At 34.0% G+C, this 4,741-nt stretch overlaps 1 non-coding gene across 1 annotated transcript; it reads left to right on the forward strand.

Annotated features, from left to right (window-relative positions):
* Positions 1–74, forward strand: trnai-aau (transfer RNA isoleucine (anticodon AAU)). The gene has a single exon. It is a non-coding gene; the product is annotated as a tRNA-Ile (tRNA).
* The last annotated feature ends 4,667 nt before the right edge of the window (positions 75–4,741 follow it).

The raw sequence follows: 4,741 nt of genomic DNA on the forward strand, positions 1-4,741 counted from the left end.
GGCCTTTTAGTTCAGTTGGTTAGAGCGTGGTGCCAATAACGCCAAGGTCGCGGGTTCGATCCCCGTACGGGCCAATTTCTGTCAGGGCAGAGTGGTGGCTCTGAGGCTAAGGATCTGTGCTGGTATCCAGAAGGTTGCCGGTTCGAATCCTCGTCACTGCCAAAAGAGACCCTAGTCTACTGGGCCCTTGAGCAAGACCCTTAACCTGCAATTGCTCCAGGGGCGCTGTACAATTGCTGACCCTGCACTCTGACCCCAAGGGGTATGCGAAAACTAACAAATTCCTAATACAAGAAATTGTATAAGGCAGAATAAAGAACAAAAAAAAAAATTACAAAAAGAGTAGCCCAAGTAGCCCAATGGGAGACAGTTCTGGTTTTAAATGTTTCTGATTCTTCTGTACTTGCTGAATCCTAATGATCTTACTAGACACATTTGCCTCACTGTGTTGATGCTAATGACAGCCAAGCTGCTAATACATTCTTGCGCCATGGATGGTGATATCAATGCGCTGTTACTCTTTGTTACTTGATATAGTCAACAGTATCACTTGTGACATGTGATATAACAACAACAAAAAGAATTTTAATACTACTACTTCAACTACTACTACTACTAATAACAATGTATAAAATGCTACTACTAATAACAATAATAAAATAAAAACTACTAATAGTACTACTGAAAGTGCTTTATAAACTTACTGCAGTAAATAAAGGGTCAAAATGAAGCTGAATATTTAGATATTTTAAAAAAATGAACATGTGAATACATCACTGATACTGAATTTATCTAAACTTCATTTTGTGCTTCCAATGACAGCAGATAGCAATAAGGCATTAACTAAATCAGTTATGTTAGCTACCAACAAAATATAAAAATAAAACAATATTACAAAAAAATTATTTCTGACTCTAAAAACTGTTCCTCATAAAGTGAATAAAATGCTTTTCTAATTTTAAGTAAGACAGAACATGCTTTTCTCACTGCATGATATAAAGTGTATTATTATTCCATCTGAACATGGCAATGTCTGTAGTTTAAGTTATCATAGTAAAGTTCACTATGCAACAACAATTTATTTCTTGTATAGCCCAAAATCACACAAAGAATGCCTCACACAAGGCCCTGTTTTTTGATAGCCCACCAGCCTTGATTCTCTTGAGTAAGTCAATTCAGAGAGAGACCCCCTTCCAAGGTACGTTGGGAATGCAATGGGTGTCATAAAATGGGAAAAATAAATACAGAAAACAGAATATCATGTGCCCTCTTATTCAGATGACGAATACAACACAATAGTGCAAAATACTTTGTAATTGTACAACGTTCCTCACCAAGTGTAGGCGCAGAGCACTGTGACAGCTCTCAATTCAAAATGCAAGAATAGGTTATACCACTCACTAAATAAAGAACTATCACATATAAGGGTAAAGAATTGTTCAAATACATCAAAATACAAAGTAGAAACTAATTAACATAAGCAGTGATGTACTATTAGGTATTACTCCAAACAGAAGTGTTAGAGAATTAAAGATTACTGTGAAGACAGGGCTGTCTAGTAAAGAATGGAAGAGTTTACTTCAATAAAGTTTAATCAGATAACATTCAAAAACCAAATGACCCCATAAACAATAATGACATCACAAACAATTACTGTATGACTTTAATATATGTTAGGCAGTCAACGCTAAGATAAACATGTGGAATGTGTAAACTTTGATTTGAGTTAGACCATGTTTTGCAGAAATTGATCTAAAATGTATTTTAAAAAGGACTGATTTTCATTTATTATCTGAAAATGTAATAATTAAATTATTTTTTTTTGTATTCCTCATGGTTAAGAATATCTAAAGGTGCATTTCTTTTGAAACTGCTGACACAGTCTGCAGATGCTACCAATACTGTTATTAGGGATAATATGTATCATGTTTACAGTACACAGTGACAAAAAATTAGGAAACTTGGCAAGGTTTCTTTTGGGAAGGTCACTGTCTTGGATGTTTTACAAGAAATGTCTCAATGAAGGGTAATATATGAGGTGCAGTTGTTCAAAGGATATAAGAATATTGTCAATGAACAAACCTTAATTTTAATTCTCAGTGTATTCTAAATATTAAATAATGTAGACCTATGGAATAGCAGAATGGACGGATATTTTCAAATGGTGCAAATGATAGTAATATTTCAGCCTTTAAGTGCCTCCTGTATTAGTACCATGTTCCAAGTAAGTACTGTTATAACAGATTTCTTCTTAGCTGGCAGTATATTACAGTAACAGGTGCACATTGCAAAAAAAGCATAAAAGCAACAATTATGGCAGGACTTCCTTTCCATAACCTCTACAAGTTAATTTCTTTTTGATTCTTTACATTATCTCACAATACATATGATCACAACTAAAACGTTCAAAGCTAAGTCTTAGATTTCTCTATTTTTTTTTAAATTTAATTAATGGTCTCATTGTAGTCCAAAAGAAGTAAGCTACTGTTGCATTCAATATTTAGAAGAAGGACTTGTTAATATATACCAGAATACACTTGAAAAGACATAAACATTTTGGAAGGAAATTCACTTTAACAATATTAATCCCTCAAGTGAATGAGAGTTGAAGACATGACTGTTCAGTAATATGTTATTTGATACATTCCATCATGTTGGTAAGTTACATTTGAATCAGTCCTTAAATTGTTGTGTAATTATGATGCGTAGGTATGTGAAACTCTGTGAGACATTAAGGAGAAACTGATCAAATACAATCTGATGTGTAAGGCTATTTACAGGAAATAGAATACTTTTATTTATATTAATCTTGAATCTCAAAATTTTGTACAACAACTCTGTTACATGTTAGGATGAATGGAACTGGTGAGTATGGATCAGTGATATACTGTAACTTACTATGCAATTCACATAAAAACATATTTTTTCCTCAGTTCCCTCCCTTACAATTTATTCATTTCTGTGAATGTACACAGACACACATAACTTCAGTGACAAAGGTCTCCCTGTCTAGTTACATATCTAAAAAAACTATCAGATTTTATTTTATTGACATGAACTGGAGCTCCTGGGCAACTACACTGGGTCCAAACCTTAGTTTTTGTAATGGAGTAAATTAGTAAACCCATTTAGCTTTATTAAAAAGTATTCTACATTTAAAGATTGGAAGACTGCAGGAAGGTCTGTTGCTGCTGTGATGTACTATATGCATACATGTCATTAAACATTTGACAGTAGTTTGCCTTTAAAATAAGAAGGCACTTTCTCAATTCTGTTTGAGAAAACTTCAACCAAAATCTTAACATAAATGAAAATGAAAATTAGCCTGTATGATAAGCATTATAAAAAATATTTATTGTTAAAAAACACAAGTAGCCATAGTGTTTTACAAAGGGGTTGTCTCCCTTTCTTTCAATAATAAAAATAACTTATTATAATATTATTATTATTATTATTATTTCGCACTTTAAAAGCAATATTTTTAAGGTGCAAAGCCCTTTACAGGCAACAACATACTTCAAATAATTAAATGTTTTAATATCGTTTTTTAAATTGCTGTGTATTAACAACTTCAAGTATAGTTAGCAATACCTGACCTAATTTAACAGAGTTCATATGTGTATAAAGTTCTGATGGACAGCTGTCTGTGCCTGTAGATTTCATAGTTTATTGACATTTAATAGCATCTAAGATTTAAGACTTACTTACTCTAAGATTTAAAGATTACTTAAGCTTTTTTATATGCAAAGAATCTTACAATAGTTCTTGAATATTCTACTTACATCTGTGTTCAGTGTGTGTGGTTCCAATTGTATTGCTGATTCTGCAATAGCATTCCAGACTTCACTGTTATTTATGCCTTATTACTTTGTTTAACCCTTTAACCGCCAACTCCCTGAATATTCCCCACGCCAGGCGAAATCTGAACAATTTTCGTTTTTTTACTTTTTTACATTTTTTTTACATTTTTTACATTTATTCAAGCAGTATTGACCACTAAATGTTATGCAAGTTGCCAGTGTATACACGAAATCTATAAATGTAACCTGAATTCTCAGCTAAGCAAAACATCTTGATACCAAACCGTGCCCTTTTCAATGGTAGATACTGTCGAAACTGTAAGCGGCCCTTCCACGACAATAAACTTTCATCAACTGCAACTGACGGTCCTGGCATGTAGGGCAACTGAAATGCTTCAAATAAATGATCAATCAAAGGACGTAGCTTGAACAAGTGGTCGCGGTTTGGATCTTTCTTATCTGGCTCGTTTCTGTTGTCATTCAAATGAAAGAATTTCAGCAGCAAAGAGAATCGGTTACGTGTCATGACAGCTGCAAAAATAGGTGTTGCATACATAGGATCTGTAGACCAGTACATCTCAATATCTGGTTTTCTGATTATTCCCATCAACATCAAAATCCCAATGAATTTTTTCATTTCGTTTTCATCAGTGTCAAACCAAGCACGAACACGGGAATGTGGAGGTAAATTGGGATTTTTCTCAATAAACTGTGCTGCATACAGATTTGTCTGATGAACAAAATGTCTGATCAAATCAGGTGACACAAACAGCTCATAAAACTGCTCAGCAGTGTAATTGTTTACATCAACAATAAAGCCACACGTTCCCTCAAACGAATGCAGAAAAGGTAGTTCACCACGGGCAGCAGCCCAGCTGAGATGCTGGGGATACACCCACTCGGCGCCGTCATCCGATGCGTCTTCATTCACAGTATCATGC

Source organism: Erpetoichthys calabaricus, chromosome 4 (genome assembly GCF_900747795.2).
Source record: "Erpetoichthys calabaricus chromosome 4, fErpCal1.3, whole genome shotgun sequence".
Classification (NCBI taxonomy): Eukaryota; Metazoa; Chordata; class Cladistia; order Polypteriformes; family Polypteridae; genus Erpetoichthys; species Erpetoichthys calabaricus.